This window comes from Cupressus sempervirens, chromosome 11 (assembly GCF_028749045.1).
Source record: "Cupressus sempervirens isolate cs-2001-9-10 chromosome 11, ASM2874904v1, whole genome shotgun sequence".
Lineage (NCBI taxonomy): Eukaryota > Viridiplantae > Streptophyta > Pinopsida > Cupressales > Cupressaceae > Cupressus > Cupressus sempervirens.
In genome coordinates this window covers 83,586,535-83,611,582 of record NC_143128.1, presented here as the reverse complement: position 1 = coordinate 83,611,582, position 25,048 = coordinate 83,586,535, and the positions used below count along the sequence as shown (strand labels likewise).

General features: G+C 36.4%; 2 pseudogenes across 5 annotated transcripts; one reads left to right on the top strand and one right to left on the bottom strand.

Annotated features, from left to right (window-relative positions):
• Positions 1-23,752, top strand: LOC149528334 (pentatricopeptide repeat-containing protein At4g30700 pseudogene; annotated as a pseudogene). Of its 5 annotated transcripts, XR_016358534.1 has the most exons (3): positions 1-1,728; positions 12,150-12,186; positions 12,337-12,791. The product of XR_016358534.1 is annotated as a pentatricopeptide repeat-containing protein At4g30700 pseudogene, transcript variant X1 (transcript). The 5 variants fall into 5 exon arrangements; XR_016358538.1 differs by lacking the exons at positions 12,150-12,186; positions 12,337-12,791 and adding an exon at positions 23,352-23,752 and having other exon boundaries at positions 7-1,728; XR_016358535.1 differs by lacking the exon at positions 12,150-12,186 and having other exon boundaries at positions 7-1,728.
• On the bottom strand, positions 2,598-2,915 carry LOC149528335 (hydroxycinnamoyltransferase pseudogene; annotated as a pseudogene).
• Positions 23,753-25,048: the final 1,296 nt, after the last annotated feature.

The window sequence follows — 25,048 nt, the reverse complement described above, 5'->3', positions numbered from 1 at the left end:
AATATGTTGTAGCTGTTCTGTTCCAACCTGTTAACCTAAAATTCTTCACTCCGCTGCAGAAAAAGAAACCGTTGCATTCTATAAAAGCCTTCTTAAGTGCATAAACACTGGTATATACTCGCATAAAGCCCCTTTTCGAGGGTTTATCAGAACACAAGCAGCAGCAGGAAGAGGCAGCCATGGCTTGCACAATTAGGAAGATATTGAAGACATCGTTTACAAACAGGCTCAGGGACATCACAGCAATTTTGGAGAAAAGAAACATATGTACTCTCAACCAAAACCCCTTACGTTTTTGCAGGTTTTTAAGTTTCAAAACGTGTAAAGAAACCCATTCTTCCAATGGATGTGAACTCAAAGTCAACATATTTTTAAATCGCTTTAGCACGTCTGCTGTATCCAACTACGCGTTTCAAGCAAATCCAATTGGCAGAAATGCTCACGTGACCAACAGCGCAGCTGAAGAGGATTTGAGGATATTAGCCAAGGAAGGAAAGCTGGAGGAAGCCATGAAATCTTTTGCAAGAATGGAAGAAAAAAATACTTTTTTGGATTCATATACTTACAACTGTATGCTACAGTGTTGTGCAGATAGAAAAGCCCTAGATGATGGGAAAAGGGTCATTGAGCATATGAACAGGACTGGCTTTCGGCCAGATATTCCTGTTAATAACAGAATGCTGGAATTATATGGAAAATGTGGTAGTGTGCAGGATGCGCGACAACTGTTTGACAAAATGACAGAGCGAGATTCTGCTTCATGGAACTTCTTGATTGCTGGGTATTCATATAATGGGCTCGCTGAGGAGGCATTACAGACTTTTGGACAGATGCAAGAAAATGGTTTTAGGCCGGATGGGAATAGTTTCCTAGGTGTGCTTTGGGCTTGTAGTAGATTGGGATTGAGAGATAAAGGCAGGCAGTATTTCGAGTCCATGAGCAAGGATTATGGACTGTTGTATTCCATGCAGCACTATGTGTGCATGGTCGATATACTTGCTCGTGGTGGTGGGCTAGAGGAGGCAGAGGAATTCATCAATAAAATGTCTGTGAAACCGTCTGCTTCAGTTTGGAATACCTTGTTGAATTTTTGCAAGAGCCATGGCAATGCAGAAATGGAGAAACGGGTAGCTAACAAGCTCGCTGAATTGGATACTAATATGGCAGTATCGAATACAAGCGGTATAGGTGGAAGATATGGTAGTAGAGGAGCTAGAAACAATAGCAGAGAAGTTGGGGGAGATGTTGATCTCATGAAACCCCCAACACCGAAAGCTAGTAATGTGCATGAGTATAGAGCAGGAACCTTATCTCATCCGCAGAGAGAACAGATCTATGCAAAGTTAGATGACCTGAGTGGCAAGATGAAGGAAGCAGGGTATGTGCCTGACACAAGGTATGTGCTACATGATGTGGATGAGGCACAGAAAGAGATAGCTCTGATGCATCACAGTGAGAGGTTGGCAATAGCTTTTGGGCTTATCAGCACCCCACCTGGCCAAACATTGCGAGTAATCAAGAACCTACGTGTGTGTGGTGATTGTCATACTGCCATCAAGATTATTTCTAAGATTGAGGGGCGGGAACTTATTGTTAGGGATGCAAAACGATTCCATCATTTTAAGGACGGAAAGTGTTCATGTGGAGACTATTGGTAATACAGGAGTAACAGCAATGCAGAATTGTCGTTATGGCATTTCCAGCTATGGCTTCACTAGCAAATATTAGGTACACAATCTAGTTTCTTTACATATCCTTATGGAGCATATTAGAATTTTTTGTAGCACCAAGAAGCAGTCATTTCCAAGATATTTTGTAGTATTAATAGAGCAAATATGGCATTTCTACAAGTCGCTGGGTAGGGCATTTTAGGGTTAGAGCAAGTACATCTGAATGCAGGACAAGTATACTTTCCCCTGTGTACTAGCTAGCTAAGCATTCTGGTTTCTATCACATGTATTAATGATGTTTTCGTATTTAAACAATATGTATAACTATGGACATTTTAAGATTCAAGGAGAGTTATGATGTTGTGAGCCTGTGAAATTATATACATGGAGAGTTAGTGGGACTTTAAAATACTTCAGCGCTTTTGTCATTGATATAATGTTGTATTTAATTGATCAAAGCTTAGTGGGATTGGCTTTTAATTATACTACATTCTATGTTTTTAAAAAAGAATGCTTTTGGGATTATGTGAAATGGGTCTCGTCTTCAATTTCCTATTTAGCTTGTTTGTTGATTGCGCACCTACTAGTTAAATTGCTTGCATTCTTTCCTTTGTAATGTTGCCATAGATTCATCTGTTTTAGGAAACTTATTAGTCATGTACCAATTTTTCAAATCCGAAGATGCTTAATATTTTCACATCATTAAAAAAATATATTACCTCGAGGCTTAAGTTTTAACTATGGCATATTATATACATTCTTGGCCACCTGAATGCATTCCTATTGCAACTCCTTAGTCGGCTGGATAAATGAATGTAAAATTTCTCTCAGCTCCCTAGTTTTCAAAATACATTCAAGCATGATGTCTAGGATATTGGTCAAGATTTGTATTGAGTTAGAGGTAGAAGACTTCCTTTGGGGTTTGAACTAAAAATCCCCAAAACTATCGATTTCTGAGTTGGTCATGGCTTCCATAAACAGAGCAGCCTTGCCATTACAGTCAACAGAAATTCTACCCGAGGCATCAAAAATCTGTCTGTCTGCCAGGGGATAAAATGGCTCCAACACCTTAGAAAGCGAGTCTTTCAGTACTTCTGCCACATCAAAATCTCCATCTGGAGGCCTTCTGTAAAAACAAGCAATTGCAGAATGGAATCTAACCATTACTAAATTGATATTTGAGACCCAAAGTTGGTGACGTTTTGCAGGTTTAACAAACACAGACTCTGTGACAGTTGCATCCATTTTTCCTCAAATTTGGTTAAAAAATGGAAAGGGTAGAAAAACATGAAATTGTGAATAAAAAATTGTACAAGGGTACTGGAGAATGTGAATGCGACTACAATTGTATTGGGACTTCATGTCTATTTTTTTATAATGTAATGCACGCTGGGCAAGGGAGTGAGCACTTCTATTGCAGGTGCAGAGCGTGCAGTCTCAGATTTTCAAAAATGAAAACCAAATAGACAAAATAGTCAGGCAGACTTGAAAAAACTTACATTTCATTTTATTTTTCAATCCTCTTTTTTGCGGAATTGGAATTAGAATGGAAATTGGTCCAATTCCACCTATTTAGATGGAAGATTGAATTCCACAATTCTGGGGTAAATGGGGATACCAAATCCAAATTAATCCAAATTCCAATTATAGTTTGGCGCATCTAAACTGTGGATTACAAAATTTCCAGAGTTACTGATGCCAATTCCTGTCCAATTCCGGCAACCAAATGGGCTCTTAGAGTGAACTAGGACATACCTGGATGCTTGACTGGTTGCAGATACCATTTTGTTTCTTAAAACCCTTCTTGTGCTGGTTGAAATGTTTGTGCCCAACCATTTTGGAAAGAACGGAGAATCATTTTTGTTTCTTAAAACCTTTTTGTGCTGGCTAAAATGTCTGTACTGTATGGTTTTGAAAAGAATTGAGAATGCAGTTTGCTGAAATCTCTCACTCACTAGTAGGCCATAGCTTTTCTGCTTGTGTAAGTGATTACATATGCAACAAATTTAAAATGTTTACTGATTATATTCAGCTGGACATGGCAAATGCTTTGTAAGCTTTCCCAATTATTTAATATTTTATTGGGAATATTTTTTCATTTATTGTTCACAAGAATCTAAAATTTTAGGTTTTTATTTTTTACATTTTTAATATATTTATATATTAATATTACAGATTTAAACTATGATATATCTGATCCAATGTGGCATTCTAAAATCTAATTTCTGCTTTTAGACTACAAACACACACATACACATGTGAGTCCAAAATGAACTCAATCTCCAAGTTTTATGTGCTGGATCTATGATCCAGGATTAGGATCCAGAGCAGAACCAGCAATATCATTTGATGTCATTTCAATTTTTAAATTCTTAAAAAGTTGGAAGTAAGATCTGTTATATAAATTTTTTGCCGTAAAATAGAAACTATCATTAGCAATTTACCTATTCAGAAATATCCATGGAAAACAAAATGCCTGTCAAAGTGTCCGTTCAAACTTCTGTATGTTTCTTAGGAACCTTAAAAGTGCTGGTGAGAAGCAATAACAGTAACAACGTCTTGCAGCAAACTGATTTTTTGGTAAGGAAATGACACAACTAGTACTACTTTATTGATATTCAAAAAGTGCAGGAAACCTACATTGCAAAAATAATATTGATGAAGAACATTGTGATGCAGGCAAGGGATGAATAACTAGGGCCAAAGGCACACCCAGCTATCCAAACCACCCTGCAAGAGTTAACACAACGGAAGCAAACACGAGGAACATCGCCAAGGAAAGAGAGAACAAGGATATATTTATTGATTCATCAAATATTCAGCATACATGCCCAGCTGTAAGGCCTTCTGGGTTACAGCCAATTACAAATGTACAACTTTCAGATCTCCAAATCAGCTTCTTAAATCCACATATCTCTTTTCTTTTGAACTCTCCCCAAAAATCTGCCCTAACCCTAAACCTAAACACCCTACTTATACTTGCCAAAATGGCTTATGGATAATTCTAGAACATAGAGAAACCACAAGTCGGCCCTCATCAAATATAATTAACTATACCAAAATTAAATGTGAGCAAAGTCGGCCCAATTGGAACTAGGCAGAATGAACTAATGTGCAGGATTACAAAGAAACCCAGGATGCTTTTGCATCAGACAACCAGGGTTGGGAAAAAAAATGATTCTCCTGAATCATGCAAGTGTCACACCCTGAGTTGAATCCAACTCAGACTGAGAAATCCATGTAGCATCTTCAACTGGTCTATTCTTCCACTTCACCAAATATTCATAGTAATCTTTTCCTTTTGTGCTCTTACCAACTCTTTGATCCAATATCTGTTCAACGTTTTTGATTTGCTTTTTAGGATAATCATCAGGTACAACAATTTCATCCTCTCACTCATGATACTTATATAAATCAGCAATATTGAATATAGGAGATATATCCATGTCATCAGGTAACTCAACTTCATAAGCATTACCACTATCAAACTTCTTCAAGATCTTATAAGGTCCAAATTTCTTCATCTTCAGCTTACTGTATGTTTTAGCTGGGAATCTTCCTTTCTTCAGATGAACCATCACCTCATCACCAACTTGAAAATCATGGTGTCTTCTAGACTGACCAGCATTCTCTTTATACTTTTGATTACTGTTCCAATCTCAACTTCACTTCCTTATGGAAAGACTCCATAAAATCAGCAAATTCTTCTCCTGCAGTGCTTCTCTTTTCTTCACCAACAACATCTCTCAAATCTGATATGCCTCTAGGATGCATTCCAGTAACAATCTCAAAAGGTGTCTTCCCTGTACTCCTATTCACAGAATTGTTATATGCAAATTCAGCTTTTGCCAATACCATCTCCCAATTACTTGGCTCTTGGCTTATTCCCAACCAAACATCTTAGCAAATTACCCAAGCTTCTATTCACAACTTTTGTCTGTCCATCTATTTGTGGATGGAATGTAGAACTAAACTTCAACTCAGTACCCATCTTCTTCCACAAAGTTTTTCAAAAATATCCAACAAACTTACTGTCTCTGTTAGAAATAATACTTCTTGGTAATCCATGCAATCTCACAATCTCTTTAAAAAAAGTTCAGCAACATGCTCAGCATCTGATGTCTTCTTACATGGTATAAAATGAGCCATCTTAGAAAATCTGTCCACTACCACAAATATGGAATCATACCCTTTCATTGTCTTAGGCAAATCCAAAAACAAAATCCATACTAATGTCAGTCCAAGGTTTCTCAGGAACAGTAATAGGTGTATACAAACCAGTATTTTGACTCACTCCTTTTGCAGCGTGACAAACTCCACAACTCTTTACAAATTTTTTGAACATCCTTATACATTTGTGGCCAATAATGTTTTTCTTTCAGCAAACCCAATGTCTTATCAATTCCAAAATGTCTAGCTAATCCACCACTATGCTTTTCCTTAATTAGATTCAACCTCATAGAACTTCTAAGAATACACAACTGAATGCCTTTGAACAACATACCTTCTTGAATGAAATACTCATCATACTTACTTATGTGATCTGTCAGATTTGGTGCTCTGCACTCTCTCCATGCTTCAGAAAAATCAGGATCAACATCGTATAACTCTTTCATCTAATCAAAACCAAGAACTTCAACCTTCATTTCAGTCAACAAAGAACGTTTTCTACTCAATGCATCAGCAACTTTGTTAGTAACTCCACTCTTATGCCTAATCAAAAATGTAAAACTCTGCAAATATTCAACCCACTTCATATGTCTTTGATTCAATTTATGTTGACTTCCCAAGTATTGTAAAGCTTTATAATCAGTATACAACACAAACTCCTTAGGCATCAAATAATGTCTTCACTTCTTCAATGTTTGAACAATAGCATAAAACTCTTGATCATACACAGAATATTTCCTTCTAGCATCATTCAACTTTTCACTAAAGAAAGCAACAGGCTTATCTTCTTGACTTAATACAGCTCCTATTGCATTACCACTTGCATCACATTCAACTTGAAATACTTTGTTGAAATCAGGCAAAGCCAATATCGGTAATTCTGCAACCTTTTGTTTCACAGTCTCAAAACTCTTATCAGCTCCATGTTTACACTTGAATTCCGTTTTATCTCCCCTCATTGTCTCAGTCATAGCATTGCAAACAGCATTGAAATTCTTTATAAACTTTTTATAAAAACTAGCGAAAGCATGAAATGATCTTACCTCACTCACATTTTCAGGTGTAGGCCATTCCAAAATTGCTTTAACCTTCGCAGGATCCATCTTCAAACCATCAGTTGAAATCACAAATCCCAGATACATAATCTCCTCTTGCATAAAAGAACACTTTTTTAGATTAATCAGCAACTTTTTCTCTTTCAATCTCTGCAATACTTGTCTAATATGCTCAAGATGTTCTTCCTTAGTCTTACTGAATATCAAAATATCATCCAAATAAACAATCACAAACTTACCCAAAAATCTTTTCAGAACTTCATTCATTAACCTCATCAAAGTATTAGGTGCATTAGTCAAACCAAAAGGCATAACCAACCATTCATACAAACCATCTTTTGTCTTGAAAGCAGTCTTCCATTCATCACCTTCTCTGATTCTGATTTGATGATAGCCACTCTTCAAATCAATCTTGGTAAAATACTTTACTCCACTTAAACAATCCATTATGTCATCCATCCTTGGCATAGGAAACCTATATTTCATTGTTATCTTGTTAATGGCTCTGGAATCAGTACACATTCTCCATTCTCCATTCTTTTTAGGTGCTAATACAATAGGTACAACACATGGACTCAAGCTTTCTCTAATCAAACCTTTTTGCAACAACTCATGCACTTGTCTGTTAAGTTCTTCATTCTCTGTAGGTGTCAATCTATGTGGTGCTTTGTTTGGCAGACTTGCTCTAGGAATCAAATCCATACAATGACTTATACTTCTTACTGGAGGTAATCCATCAGGAAGATCATCAGCAATAATGTCTTTATATTCATTGAGCAATTTTGCAATTTCTTCTGGCACTTGGTCAATACTACCATTTGTCACTCGATCACCACTATCTAGCACTCGGTTAGCATTATTCTCTTGCACTTGGCCTTCATTGACAAAACTTGGTTTTCTTGAAATTATGGCAAAACAAACCTGATTCTTCTTCACTTCCTTTTCAAATTGTTTCCCATTAACCATACAAATCTTTACAATAGTACAATTAACCTCATCTGGGACTTCAATCAAAGGCAACAATGTTTGTTTTTTCTCATTCACCCAAAGAGTATATTGATTCAATCTTCCATCATGTACAACATGTGTATCATATTGCCAAGGTCTACCCAACAAAATATGACAACAATCTATGAGCATAATATCACACAAAACTTCAACATAATGTCCAATTTTAAATTTCACAAGGCATTGCTCACTTACCAATATCTTATGCTCATCTTTGATCTATGAAACATGATAAGGTTTGGGATGTTTCAGCCTCTCTAACTGCAACTTGGTAACTAGCTTTTCTGATGCCAGATTTGTAGAACTCCCACTGTCAATGATCACTTTGCAGCATTTTCCAACCATCTTACATCTTGTCTTGAAAAGACTTCTCCTTAAAACAGGTTCCTCATCACTTCTTTTATTACATAAGGTTCTTCTCACCATCATATTTTCTCCAACCTCAGGTCCACTTGGTGAACTTTCAATGTCTTCTTGAATCACAACATTTCTATTATTCTGTCCACTTTCAAAGGATCTACATTCAAAAGATCTATGCCCTTCTTTGCCACATCTAAAACAATTACCATGAAATCCACTTCTAGAATAGGAATTACCTCTTCCCCAGTAAGAATTAGTGCCTCCTTGGTAAGAATTACCACCTTTCCATTCGGTCTTGCCTTTATCATCACTCTTCCATTCAGATTTGCCTTTATCTTGCATAGAATTGTCAGATCTACTACTTTCTCCATAAGATCTACCTCTACCTCTTTGGAATCTACCACCTCTATCTCTTTGTCTTTGTTCATGCTTCTTTGTCAAGATCTCCTTAGCCTTCAAGGCATACTGGTATGCTTCTTCCACACTTTCCAACTTCACAAAACTTATCTCATCTTGAATTCCAGATCTCAATCCATTAGTGTACCTTGCAATTTTCTCAACATCATCATCCACATGTCCAGATTTGATGTCCAATCTATAGAATTCCTTGGTATATTTTTTCACAGTCATGTCCCTTTGTTTCAAATTTTGCATCTTTCTCAATAAGCTACCTTGGTAATCAGCAGGAAGGAATTTGTTCTTTACTTTGTTCACCATCTTTGGCCAAGTTCTTATCTTCTCCTTTCCTCTCCTTTGTCTATCAGTTTGCAAGTGCTCCCACCATAATGATGCAGGACCTTTCAGCCTAGTGACTGCAATCTTCACCTTTCTGTTATCAGGAATGTTTTCATACTCAAAGAACTTCTCCATATCAGAGATCCAATCCAACACAGTATTTGTATCCAATTTCCCATCATAAGGGACAACTTCTACAGCAGGCTTTGAATTTGCCCTAGACAATAATCGCAACAATCTTTCCTCATCTCGATCTTCTTCAACTTCTAGATTATGGTTTGGTGCTGCTGCTTCATCATCACTTACATCTTCAAGATGCGCTCCTCTCCTTTGGGCTGTCTCCACAGCATCTAATCTGGCTGCAATTTGTCTTAACTGATCCAATATAGCGTTATCAACATTATTTCCTCTACCATGAACCATCTTTACAAATCAGGTTCTTGCAAGATCGTAACCCTCTGCAAGTTATAGGTCAAATCCATAGATCTGCCACCCTACAACCAGATCCAAATCAGGGTTCTACACGATCCAATCTCTACAAGGATGAACTTCAGGCTCTGATACCAACTGATGCAGGCAAGGGATGAATAACTGGGGCCAAAGGCACACCCAGCTATCCAAACCACCTTGCAAGAGTTAACACAACGGAAGCAAACACGAGGAACAACGCCAAGGAAAGAGAGAACAAGGATATATTTATTGATTCATCAAATATTCAGCATACATGCCCAGCTGTAAGGCCTTCTGGGTTACGGCCAATTACAAATGTACAACTTCCAGATCTCCAAATCAGCTTTTTAAATCCACATATCTCTTTTCTTTTGAACTCTCCCCAAAAATCTGCCTTAACCCTAAACCTAAACACCCTACTTATACTTGCCAAAATGACTTACGGATAATTCTAGAACATAGAGAAACCACAAGTCGGCCTTCATCAAATATAATTAACTATACCAAAATTAAATGTGAGCAAAGTCGGCCCAATTGGAACTAGGCAGAATGAACTAATGTGCAGGATTACAAAGAAACCTAGTATGCTCCTGCATCACATTGCAGGTAGTCTTTGACCCATGCCTGTTGTCCTGTGGGCTTTGAGATGACAGCTACAGTGAAATAAATTTGTGATGCCTGCAATAGAATTTTGTTGAACAAACTTTAAGCAAATTTTTGAAGTCTGTGTTCAAGGTCATGATTAACAAAGTTTTGGCTACTGTTAAAGTTGAGGTAAACCAACCGTCAGAAATAGCTCTAAAGCCTCTAATGGCTTCTAAAATTTTTATTACCAGGAAAGCTAAAACCATTTCCAAAAATCAGAATTCCCATTTTTTCATGAAAAGGAGAGAAATCTATCTACATGTACCTCAGTAGGATAAATGAGTTTTATAATTGGAAGGGAGAAGAAGGTAGCCTCAAATAAGAATGATTCACCATCACTTTTCTCAACATGTTATTTATGCTGCTATTATTTTTCAACGTGGTATAAATATAGTCATATTCAAATTCGTTTTGTTCCTTTTTGATCTTCTTTTTGCTTTATCATTGATAAACTACAAAAGAGAATATTTCCCCATGTTTATGGATGCATCCCCTTTCCGGTCTCCTAATTCAGTGTTTTCCTTCCTTTCCGTCTTCTCTGAGAAGTGTTTTACTCTCTGGTATATCAGGATACACATTCTTTGAGGAGAATTTTGTGTTGTCACAATACTCATCATGATTATTATCCAAGATATAGCCACAGTGTGAGGAAAATAGGGAAAATGGATTTGACTATTTTGAAAAATTTCTAATACCTTAAATTTCAAGAAGTAAAACTTTCTCTTGGGTGTTCAATTTTTCATGACAATTTTATGCAGTTCAGTGTACAAACTAATTTTGCTCATCTCTTCTTCAAAATAGTTAATTTTTTGTGCTCATTAATATAAGTCAAGAACACTGAACTAGATGACTGGATCTCATTTCTCAGGAATTTTGTACTCCTAAAAACAGAAACTGCTGTTGTATGTTGAACTCTTTATCAAAATATTGAAGAGTGCAGGATGCAAACTACTTTTTTCTTCCACATATTCCATTGGTTTGGTTTGGAGAATGCCTCCCAGTCACTGGGACTGATAATATGCCAGATTTAGGGCGTTGAGGACAATTGTGGTGCTGCATAATTAATATAGGCTGTGATTTGGGTTGAGTTTCAGTAACAACTACCAAGGACTCAAATGAAGATCTTTCTTTGGCTAATCTTTAGTAAAAGAAAGAAGAACTTCACAGCTTTTGCTTCTTATATTATGGGCAGAAAGACTCAAAGTTAAGTCCTTGCAGGGCAGTATTGCAATTAAAATTTAATTTTTGGAAGAATATCTGAAAGCTGTATTTGGAACGGCATGCATAAAATGATAACAGAAGCAGCATTGGTTGTGTTACCAAACCAACCTTAAAATATTGTTGAAGACAGTTGATTGAATTTTTCTGTTCAAATTTCATATGTTATTTTATATTTGCAGCAATTCAAATAAATATTATTAACCTTACAAATGCTAAGTTAAAAGGCCTCAAGTTTTCTAGCAATTCTTCAAATAACAAAAAATGAGCAAGTATTTTATCAGTTTAAAATGTAGACTACATTGAAATGCTAGATCACCTACAAAGCAAACAATAGGCCATTAGATGCCAATGATCATTGGCCGGATACAAGAAGCTAAGTAGGTACACTTACACCTAAAGTGTGCCAAGGGAGATGGATGTATTATCTGGATTTAAGTGCAGAAAGGGAATTTTATCTCAGTGTGGGATGAAATCTTGGAACAAATTATTCTACCACAAATATATAGATGTGCCTATGGTGACAGATATCATCGCTGTAATCAAACAAAGTGTTCTTGTCAAATAGAACTCGAAATGTGCTATTCACTCAGACTGAACTTGGAAATGGATCCAAGATCGTAATTTATTTTCTTATTTTTCTTGTCAGTGATTGATGCCTACTCTCAAATTCCCCTTTGATCTCAAGGGATAAACTCTTATTTGGTGCTTTTATTACTTATTCGGGCTGGACATTTAGTAAAAAGAGATAAAGCACCGACTCTGAATGCAAATACATAGGCCTTCTGTGATGAGGATTAATGATTTTGAAATGACAATATGCATTTGTGCTTTTCAGGACTGGAGGGAATGGAATCAACCCATTGTTTCGTAAGGTCTGTGGCAAATTCTGAATTCAGGACATCAGAACCATATCTATGTTTTCACTCTATGCCTATGATTGCATAGAAATTAGAGCGCAATTTATATAAAAGTATGAGGATTAAGATTAGAGGAGGTGATAATATTTAGTTGGTTATCTTCAGGAATCAGGTTCAAAGGAAACACAGATACCACTGCAATGCAGTCCTGAAGAATAGACATCCTGATATGCAAGATGCTGCTAGAAGATCTAAGCATACCAAGCTCCAGATCTATTTTATTTGGAGAAATAAATCAAAGTCCTTATTTCTCCTGCACACTCTGTTTAAGAAGGTGTGCATCGGGTCTTGAAATGGTGGTCCTGATCAGAATAACACTCTGCAAATGAGCATGCACAGTAATAGCAATCATGGTTTTCTTTAAGTTCTGTTGTTGATTTCATTTCTTTCCAATGAACTTAAAATTAACGGTAGTTATTCTCTATAAATACAACTATAGAGTAGTGAGGCAAAAGACATTTGATGACGTTTTAATGAGGTAGATTGGGATTCAACAATGTGTACTTTAAATCTGTTGTTAATGAATATGACCACCATTGCTTTGATCACTTTTTATCAAAGTATATCTGTTGAGCTCAATAATCTGAGTTGTTGGATGGATGATCTCTTGTATTGCATCCGACATTATTAGATTTCATTTCTTGTTCCTAATCTAATTGCACTGAGGTGATTATTTACTCCTTTCTCTGCAAGGTGCGCTACAATTGCCTCAACCAATAAATCTATGGACTGATAGGTTTCTTGTATTAGCAGAAAGCATAGTCTATGTTCCACCATATGGGCTCTACAACTGTGCTTTAGGATACTTTATGCTTTTAGACGAAAAAGCTTTCTGTTTTTACACAGATCCATGTAATGGCAAGATCTAGACTTATATTTTGTATCTCTTTCCTTCCCTCTGGATACTTGGGTTCTTGCTTAGAGGAATCTTTTGCTTGTCAACAGTAAGTGATACAAAATTGCAATCTAATAAGGCACATTTCTCATTTCTCTGCTCTTTTTTCAGCTTCCTCAATTTATTTCAAAGGATTAGGTTCCAATGATAAGATTGGGTTGCATTTATGGATATTTTACGTTGTCTTGGGCCACATATTTAGTTATATCTGGATCTAACAAGCAAGTAGCTATGAGATATGCACAGCTCATTTCTGCCACAGCAGCAGTCTATAAACTTTGTACGTGTGCTTTTGATAACTTACATGGCTCATTTTTTACTTCCAGTCTGAAGGTTTGTCATATATAATGCATTTTTCTTTATGAACTTCATAATTACTGTTATGCTCTGCCCACCAAAGCTAATAGGAAGTTAAACATGATTGATGCATCTCCTTTTGCATTTCTTTCTATGACAGTTTTCAACTTGGAAGCCAATGTGGAAGCTAAAGCGATTGTATTCAGAGGCGGAAGCGGAGGCAACCAGAAGCTGTCTGGAAGCCATTCGCGGCCCGTTGGATGCGGCAAGAAGGCAAGAAGCATCTGGCTGGCTGGGAATTGCTTCCGGCTAGCACCTGGATGCATCCGGGAGCATCCACAAGCTTCCGTAGCTCCCCTAAAATATAATCACCCTAAAAAAAAGATATGTTTGAATTTTTTTCACGTAAAGTTGTAATGTCCCCATCCTTTTAGCATCTTAGTGGAGTTCTTAGCCTTTACATTCTCCGAAGGCTAAGTGGAGAAATAAGGAGAAATTGCTTAAATTAATTTCTTATAAAGTCATTAAATAAATAAAAATAAAAAGGTGATTTTATATTTAATTAATTTAATTTTTTAAAAACACAATTAATTATTATATTGCAAGGGAGAAGCTTTTAGAGAGTGCATTTTTTAGAAATACAACTAATTGTTGTATTGAAAAGGGGGAAGCTTCTAAAGAGAGCAATTAAATAATATTTTATTTCCTTCTAGAAGGGTGAAGGAAAAAAATAAATAAAGGTGAGAGTTTCGTTGTTAATCATCCGATTATTATGAATTGCATTTGATAAGAACTTAAGAGAAGAAACTAAGGTTTCTAAGTCTAGTCAGCCATTGGAGAACGTCAACTCTTTAGTGTTGCAACCATTTGAGGTGGTGAAATATCCATTGAATTTGGTATTGAGGAGAGCTTCAATTCAAGAGTTCTGTTTGTGCTTAAATTGGAGAATACGTTTATTGTTGGCTACTATAGTACGCAAGAACAATGCCGTGCTACAATACTTATGCTTGATTCATCTTCATTCTTGGGCATCACTATTATCAGGTTCCTCTTGCAACTATTAGTAGTTAGCAATGTAATTTTTAGGCATATGATTTTGCTGCAATAATTCAAAATCAGATTTTGGCATTACTATAGTCATTACTATAAGCTCATTTGTCTTGGCAAACTCATAGCAACATTGTACATGAGAATGAATTCAATAAAGGAGATACATGTTGCATACCATTTGTTTGACGAAATGTCCATCTAATAGCATATATGATCAACATAATAGTTGTATGTCAATTGTTTGTCAAAATGTTAGTTGGCTGTAGGTATGCATTCCATATCTAGTTTCCATTTATAAACATTGAAAGTAACCAAGAATTGTACTTGCATATTAGTTCATTGTAAGAGGCATCGGATATCATTTGCAAACATTTTGAATTTCTTAGCGTTGAAAGGCAACATACAAGTGTTTGACAATATTCTTTGAGCTAAAATCAATTAGTTTGGTTAAGGGATATTACATTGGTATCAGAGCTAAATCCTGCCATCTTGAGGGTTTAGCAATCATAAGCCACTTGGGGTTGACTCTCACAAATTTTTCACTATCAGGCAAGCTTTGTTTGACAAGGAACAAGATTTTATCAGGCAGCTAGACACTATGGGTGACAGGCAAGAGCGTAGCCCACCAAGAGACAAAAGGAATGAGGATCAGAAAACAAGAGAATTTTTCAGAGCAATGGTTACAAGACGAGTGAATGACTCAGGCTTTGTAGGCATTCACCACCATGGTTGAGCACATGAACTCATAGGATAGAAAAAATTTGGAACAAGGGGATAACAACAATGTAGTGGGATCACCTAGAACTCATAGAACACTTTCCATAACAGCAGACAGGCCTACACGTCCTACTTTTGTTAGAGAGGAACTAGTATAGGAACCGACAGAGGAAGTTAAGGATGAGACATTTGTAGATATTCGTATGGCTATAAATGATGAATGGGAATTATTGGCACTGTAGGTTTGAGAGAGGATGACCTTTGAACGCTTTGTAAATCAAAGGAGAGAACATTGCAGGACACTCAGACACGATAAGAGGCCTAGGGGTCAAAATAGTGAGATGAAGAGGGCTCTAGGCAAGCTTACTATGCCTACATTTGATGGAAGTGGTAAGACGACAACTCAAGCTTGGATTCATAAGCTTGACACATGTTTGGCACTAAGGCCAATGACAGAGATTGAAGCTATCAAATATGCCATTTTGCATTTGGAGGGAGTAACACATGATTGGTGGTACCATGGTATGGTAACACTCCAGCATAATCAGGTGACAGAGTACTAGGACTTTGTGGATAGGCTGGTTGAAAGATTTGACAAGAAAGATCCAAAGGTTTACTTCCGGGAATCAACACAGCTGAAATAAATAGGCAACTTGAGAATATTTCATTGGTGAATTTTAGCGATTGGCAATCATAGTGCCAAACATTTCAGAGCGTAGATTGATAGTTCTTTTCATTGATGGCCTATCTGAACCACTGAGAGGTTGGATAAAGACATTTGATCCTATTTCTTTACAGGAAGCTATGAAAAAGGCAAGAAGTATGGAACATGCAGTCCCAACAAACAAATTTCAATCCAAAGGAGCATCTTCTAGTAAAGATAACAAACCATTTTATAAAAAATCAGAAAGGACTGATTTTAATAATGATTTTAAAGATAAAACTACAACACCTTTTGATAGGGTAACATTAAATGATTTGATGAAGAAGAAATTATGTTTCTACTGTAGGGGACCCTATGACGCAAACCATGATTGTCCTGCTAGACCAAAGGGCAAAGTTAACAAAGTTATGTGGGCATACTATGAGGAATCAGAATCAGATAATTCAAACCAACAGTCTGATATAGAGGAAATAGATGGTGAAGAAAACGTTGAAAACTTGTTTAAAATGGAGTCCAAGGATGGGGAAGGTGATGGGCAACTTAGGGAAGCTCGTCTCACTAGTATTAAGCAACAAGGGTCATTTCGAATGAGAGGAGTACTTGCTGGACGAGTTAAAACTTTGGTTGATATTGGTGCCACTCATAATTTCATTGATGCTAGGTTGGTGAAGCGTGGCATACAAACATAGGAGTTTGGGGGAATTAGAGTGAGGGTAGCTGATGGCTATGTCGTCAATTATGATTGTAAGATCATTGGACTCCCATTGGAAGTTAATAATTATGCCTTTAAGGCAAATTTCTATGTTGTGCCTATGGGAGATACATAAATAGTCATTGGGATGAGTTGGTTGCACGATATTGGTGAGTTCACTCTTAATCTCAAGGAGATGGAGATGAAGTTTAAAGTGAATGGGAAGACACAAATTCTTAAGGCAATTAGGGATAGCGATTTTAAAATGGTCTCTTTCTAGAGGATGGCTAGAGTGATTCGACATGATCAGGTAGAGTGGGCAGCAGAGTGCATGTTAATGTCATCATAGGAAGGACAACAAAAGATTGAATATCCTTTTGATATTCAAGAGCTTAGAGTTAAACACTCTAAGGTGTTCATTGACATTCCACCAGGTAGACCACTAGACAAGGGTATTAAGCACATCATTAAATTAGAGGAGAGGGCTAAGCCCATCATGATTACACCTTAAAGGCATCCAAAAAGGTTGAAGGATGAAATTGAAAAAAACCATAAAGGAGTTATTATGGGCCACATTAGACCAAGTAAGTCTCCTTTCACTTCTTCAGTGGTGTTGGTGAAGAAAAAGGATGAGACATTGAGGATGTGTATTGATTATTGGGTGTTTAATAGGAAGACAATTAAAAATAGGTACCCCATTCCCAGGATTGATGAGTTGATAGATTAGCTTCATGGAGCTTGCTTCTTCTCAAAAATAGATTTGAGATCATGTTATCACCGGATCAGAGTTATAGAGTAGGATATCGAGAAGATAACATTTAGATGTCATTGTGGCCATTTTGAGTTTGTAGTTATGCCATTTGGGCTAACTAACGTACTTGCTACTTTTCAGGCAACAATGAATAGGGTTTTCCATCCTCAGTTGAGGAAATTTGTACTTGTCTTCTTCGATGATATCTTGGTGTACAATAGATCTTTGGAGGAGCACTTGGTTCACTTGGACATGGTGTTGGATATATTGGGCAGAGAGTCCTTGTATGGAAAGGAGTCGAAATGTGATTTGAATATGACAAAGTTGTTGTATTTGGGTCACATTATTAGTGTAGAAGACATATGCATGGATCCTGAAAAGATTCGTGCTATTGTAGAGTGGCCTTCACTAGTGAACCTTACATAGTTGAAGAGCTTTTTCGGATTATGTGGTTTCTACAAGAGGTTTTTAGATGGATATTCCAAGCATGCATCACCCTAAATAGATTTGACGAGTAAGGGAGCTTTCTTGTGTACTCCTAAGGCATAGGAGTGTTTTGAGAAATTTAAGGAGTTGATGACTTCCTGTCTAGTGTTAGCATTGCCATATTTTAGCAAACCTTTTGAGCTACACTGTGTTGCTTTTGGAGAGGGCATTGGAGCGATGCCTATGCAGGAGAAGCACCCTATTGCTTATGAGAGTAGAAAATTAAGAGGGCCACAATGGAGCTTAAACATATATGATAAGGAGACATTAGTCATTATGCATGCCTTGGTTAAATTCAAACAATATTTGGTAAGTAGCAAATTTTGTATCAAAACTAACCATAATAACCTAAAGCACTTTTTTGGGGCAATGAGATTTCAATGATAGGCAATAGAAGTGGGTGAGCAAGTTACAGTCCTATGACTTTGATATTACATATTTTAAGGGGACACAAAATATAGTTGTTTTTTCTTTATCACATAGGCCCGATTTGAGCTTATTGGCAGATATATCAAAAGATTGGAGACACTTGATCCTTGCAGAGTATGCAAAGGATGTGTGGATAGTTGGATTCATAGATTGAATTATTTAGGACAATAGATATACCTCTGTGAATGAGCTCATCATTTACAAAGGACGAATATTTTTTGTTCCAGACTCCACAGTGAGGAGGATGGTTATGAAATCTTTGCATAATTCACCTATCAAAGGATATCCTGGTTTCTACAAGACATATCAACAGATTAGAGAGCGCTTCACATGGAAAGGGCTCAAAGCAGAGGTATTTCAGTATGTTAAGGAGAGTCCCACATGTTAGCAGAATAAGCAAGAACACTACTATCCGATCAATTTACTTCAGCCACTTCCAATTCCTGATAAGAATTCTACAAGACATATCGACAGATTAGAGAGCGCTTCACATGGAAAGGGCTCAAAGCAGAGGTACTTCAGTATGTTAAGGAGAGTCCCACATGTCAGCAGAATAAGCAAGAACACTACTATCCAATCAATTTACTTCAGACACTTCCAATTCCTGATAAGAAACGAGAGTGTTTATCTATGGACTTCATTATAGGACTGCCTAGAGCCCAAGGTAGGGACTGCATATATGTGGTTGCGGATCGCCTTACGAAGTTTGCACACTTCTTTCTGATCACTGTTACATAGGTGGTAGAGTTGTTCTTCAAGGAGATATTCAGATTACATGGCTTACCTCGGAGCATTGTGAGTGACAGAGACAACAGGTTTATGAGTCATTTTTGGTAGGAGCTATTCAAGTTGTGTGTGACAGAGGTCACTTCGAGTACTAGCTACCACCCTCAGACAGATGGTCAGATAGAGACAATGAATAAATGTGTGGAGGGATATCTCAAAAATTATATAGTAGGGCAATATAAGGCATGGGTAAAGTGGATTTATCTCTTTGAGTATTGCTACAATACCACTTACCACATGTCTATTCAAATGTCACCCTTTATGGCCCTATATGGATATGAGGCAACCAATTTTATGGATTTGTTTTTGAGTGACAGTAGAGTGCCCAGTGCAAGTGATTTGTTACTGGAGAGTCAAGACATAGTTAAGACTCTCAAAGATAATATAACCAAGGCACAGAATACGTAGAAGCAGTATGTAGACCAGAAGAGGACTGAGCAAACTTTTGAGGTTGGAGATATGGTGTATCTTATGTTGCAACCTTACTGTCAATCCACTCTCAAGAAGAGTGGTGCCAAGAAACTTAAGCCACGATACTATGGTCCATTTCGGATTATTAGGAAAGTGGGAGAGGTGGCTTATGAGTTAGATTTGTAGGCAGAGAGCAAGGTGCACAACATTTTTCATGTGTCACGCCTCACGAAGGTGCTAGGACATCATATTGTTCCTTCTACAGTGCTTCCACCCTTGGATGATGAGGGAAAATTGGTATTGGTGCTAGAGGCTATCATTGATTTCAGGGAAAGGAACTTGAGGTGGCGTACTATAAGGGAGTATTTGGTGAAATAGAAGGACCTACCAGTAGAGGATGTGACATGGGAGAATGAGGAGGTTTTGCAGCATCCGGACTTGAAGTTGTTTGAGGACAAGCAATTTCAGGAAGGGTGGGCTATAATGTCCCCATCCTTTTAGCATCTTAGTGGAGATCTTAACCTTTACATTCTCCAAAGGTTAAGTGGAGAAATAACGAGAAATTGATTAAATTAATTTCTTATAAAGTCATTAAATAAATTAAAATAAAAGGGCGACTTTATATTTAATTAATTCAATTTTATAGAAGCACAATTAATTATTGTATTACAAGGGAGAAGCTTCTAGAGAGTGCATTTCTTAAAAATACAATTAATTATTGTATTGGAAAGGGGGAAGCTTCTAGAGAATGCAATTAAATAATATTTTATTTCCTTCTAGAAGGGTGAAGGAAAAGAATAAAGAAAGGTGAGAGCTTCATTGTTAATCATCCAATTATTGTGAATTGCATTTGATAAGAACTTGAGAGAAGAAACTAAGGTTTCTAATTTCAGTCAGCCATTGGAGAATGTCAACTCTTTAGTGTTGCAACCATTTGAGGTGGTGAAATATCCATTGAATTTGGTATTCAGGAGAGCTTCAATTCATGAGTTCTATTTGTGCTTAAATTGGAGAATGCATTTATTGTTGGCTGCTACAATACACAGGAACAATGCGGCGCTTCAATACTTATGCTTGATTCATCTCCATTCTTGGGCATCACTATTATCAGGTTCCTCTTGCAACTATTAGTAGTTAGCAATGTAATTTTTAGGCATATGATTTTGCTGTAATAATTCAAAATTAGATTTTGTCATTACTGTAGTCATTATTGTAAGCTCATTTGTCTTGGCAAACTCATAGCAACATTGTACATGAGAATGAATTCAATAAGGGAGATACATGTTGCATACCATTTGTTTGTCAAAATGTTTATCTAATAGCATATATGATTAGCAATAATAGTTGTATGTCAATTGTTTGTCAAAATGTTAGTTGGCTGTAGGTATGCATTCCATATCTAGTTTTCATGTATAAGCATTGAAAGTACCCAAGAATTGCACTTGCATATTAGTTCATTGTAAGAGGCATTGAATATTATTGCAAACATTCTAAATTTTTTAGCATTGCAAGGTAGCATACAAGTGTTTGACAATATTCCTTGAGCTAAAATCAGTCAGTTTGGGCAAGGGATATTACAAAAGCACTTAAAACACACATGGGGAAATGGATTTTTTGATCTGTTGATTCCTTGCAAATGCTAAAACGACCCTAATAGAGGCCATTCGACCACTACTACCTCCATTTTGTTTGCAACTCCTCTCCTTTCTTATCTATCTCCATTATTGCATTATGAAGGAAAGTTGATTATTTTCAAAGATGATTGTTCGTAGAGCAAGGGATATAGTTTTAAGCAACCAATGCAAGCATTTAATCCCATTGTGTTTTTTCATGATCTAGAATTTTTGAAATTTTTTTTTTTGGAGTAAAGCAAGAAGTTTATCAATCTATTTAAGTAGTTTTCTATCATTTTTTTGTGCTTATATGCATGATGTTCATAGTTTTTATTTATTTTTAAATTTAGATTTATTTGATTTCTTATAGATGAAGAAGGTGACATTTTTAAAGTTGATGTGGCATCTTCTTTATGGAGACATACAACAAGAATATCAAGTTTTTTGAGGTGGTTCTTATATGTGGAAATGTAAATATTGTCAAAGTAACAAAGACAAACTATTAATGACTCTTAATCTTAGGTAAAACTTCATTTTACAAGCCCTATTGGTAAAGGGTTTTCAATGTGCAAAGACATGGATGGGAAGGGGTCTAATGCCCAAATAGCTTCATTTGTAAATGAGCAAGAAGCTGTTGATAAATTGGTAAAAAGGTCAAAACAAAGTTTCTATCGATATCCATCCTCAAAGAAAACAAAGCAATTACCCAAGAAGCCAGTTATATCCTCCAAACACTAATTCTTGTGAGTACCTATAGCAGAAGTGGAAGAGGAAAAAGTAGAAACTATTTCCCGCTAAAGAGGTTCATTGGACAAAGCATTTAAAATGAAAACAAGAGACATGGTTGGAAAGATATGAGAAACCAACCATTGATTAATGTGATTGCAGTGTTAACTAAAGGGGCAATGTTCTTGAAGGAAGTTGTTTGTGAAAGGGAAGTAAAAGTCGATTCACAATTCTTTTGAGGCTATAGAGACGGTGGGCAGTGAGAATGTAGTTTAAGTGATTATAGATAATGCAAAAAATTGTAGGGTTGCAAGTGCTTTGGTTGAGGGCTGATCTAACCATTTTCTTGGACAACATGCATCGTTCACTCCCTAAACTTGTTCATGCAACAAATTGGCACCCAAATAGATTGGGTGAAGCAAATTTACCAAGAGGGAGAGGAGATACAAATGTTTGTGTCAAACCACATGTCACAATCCATATTCAAATCATTCTACAATTTGGAGTTTCTAAAGGTAAATTCAAATTGTAAATTTGTAATTAGAAATTACTAAATTTCAAGTTTTATTTATTTAAATAAACTATTTGAATAGATTTTTATGTAATGTTCAATATTTATTGACATATTGCGATGATTTACTTAGGTGGTTGAGACTCGGTTCACATCTCATACTATTTTTATGAGATGACTTATCAAAGTGCAAGAGGCATTAAGCCAAATTGTTATTTCAATCCAATGGGGTACATGGAAGGCCTCAAATTCGAAGAGGACACAAAAGGTCAAGGCATTGATCTTGGACGACTATTGGTGGGTTTGTGTGCAATTTGTATTAGATTTCATAGACCCTATCATGACTATGCTCTGCTTTGTTGATTTAGATCATCCTTGCTTGGGTGATGTAAATGATGGTATGAACACCATGGTTGAGAAGGTAAAACTTTTAATATAAGCAAATGAGCCTGACCCCACAATATTTGAAGTCTTATGCAATCAACTTAAAGCAATCATTCATTATTGTTGGAAAGCGATGACTACCCCATTGCACCTCCTTGCATATGCCTTATCTCCAAGGTATTGTAGCAAGAAAGTACTTGGTACACCTAATAGAGTAACACCTTATGAGGATGAGAAAGATACTAGTGGGTGCTCCAAAGCTTTTTGCAAGGCTCTTCCTAGATTAGGACACACACAAATTAGTTAGGACTGAATTTGGATTATTTGCTTCGACAACCAAGCTTAGTCCTTTTGCAATGAAGGGCCAACATGACATGAGAGCTATCACATGGTGGTACCTCTATGGTCAACCCTTCAAGCATTTACACCATCTCGCAATCAAAATCCTCTCTCAAGTAAGTATTATTTATTTTAAACTTTTTTTTTACCACATGTATTGTAAATTCTTTAAATTGGTTTTCATTTTTATGTTTTAGCTTAATAAGTAAATTTGTAATTGTGAACATTGTCTAGGTTGCAAGTTCTTCTATTTTTGCTAAAAAGAATTGGAGTATATGCTCTTTTCCACTCAATAAAGTGTAGTTGGTTGGCCTCTAAAAAAGTTGAGGACTTGGTTTTCATTCATACTAACTTGAGTCTTTTGTTACAGAAGGAGGATCACTACAAGGAAGGGACAAACAAGCTTTGGGATGTAGACTTTGAGTGTGCAAACTTGGATGTAATGATTCAAGATCTTACCACAATCATGGATGATGATGTTGATAACATCATGACACATGGTGTATCTAGCACAAGTGGAACTATTTACAATTCAAATGATCTTGAACTTGCAGCAGTTGGAGGAGATGGAGATGATGATGAGTTTTTGTTGAATCCATATGATATAAAATCGGGTTGATAAACATTGAATGATGAACTATATTTTTGATTTTGTAGTCGTGACATTAGATGATAAATTATATTTTGATTTTGTAGTTGTAATGATTATTGATTTGGACTAATAGATGCATATGATATTCATATAATTGATATGGTTTATCTTTTATAATCTTACTGAGTATTTGAATATGTATTGCTGAAATTACAAGCTATCAAAAGTTTTAATTCTCTAAATTTCTTTAATTTCTTGGTACACACGCTCACACGTGCATGCACATGCACACACAGAGGCACGCGCGCATGAGTGCGCACACACACATGTGCAGCTATTCACACACACACACACATGAACACCCCCCCCCCCCCCAAAAAAAAAAAAAAAAAAAAAATCCCGCATCTCACATCCACTTCTGAATTAGTAACTAAGGTTTTCAGGATAGCCCCTTGGTAGAGGATTTTGCTAACAAGAAAAGATGGGTGCATGCTTTCAATTGTTTTGAAGGAAACTAATTTGTCATAACCAAGCTGTTCTTTTTTCCTAATGTCATGCTTCTGCCTAGTTTTTGGGATCACCAATATACATGATATGTAATGTGCCTTGGATTTTGAGTCTTTTCTATGTTGGCACTTCAAATCTAGCTCAATTTTTTTTCCCTTTGTTAATGATTTTTTTGATTGAAAACTTAATAATAAAAAAATCTCACACATAAGCATGTGGTAAAATGAATGTATAAATAGAAACACAAAGAAATATTAACATAAAAGATTGGAGGTGAGAGTGGTGACCCCCCTCCTATGCATCTCTCCCTGGTGACTTTAAACCCATATGATGTAAACAAACACAGGTTACCAAGGGGAATAATGCTAATTGAAGACATGCCAACTCTACTTCAGAAGTAACTTGAACATATAAATAAGAACTTGTAAAACCATCAAGATAGATGACATTTCCATGTTGGTACTTCAAATCTGTCTCAATTTTGTTTTCCTTCATCAATGAATTTTTTGACCGAAAACTTAACCAAACAACAATATTACACACAAGTATGTGGTAAAATAAACGTATAAATAAAATCAAAGAGAAACATTAACATAGAAGATTGGAGGTGAGAGTGGTGAGCCTCCTTCTATGCACCTCTGCATGATGACTTTAAACCCATATGATGTAAACAAACATAGGTTACAAAGAAAAATAATTCTCATTGAAGACATGCCAACTCTGGTTCAACAATAACATGAACTTATAGATAGAAACTTGTAAAACCATCAAGATAGATGGCATGGGAATGTAAGAGTAGCAACCCCCTCTCGTGCGGTGGTGCTTGGAGTTTTGAGAGATTTCCAACACAACTGAACATATATAGGTTACAAAGGCAAATAATAGTTTGAGAAGATAGAGTGGCTTTTGGGTTACTAGTGACTCAATACTTTTAGAAAATTATCTTAGAATTATATATGTTCAATGCT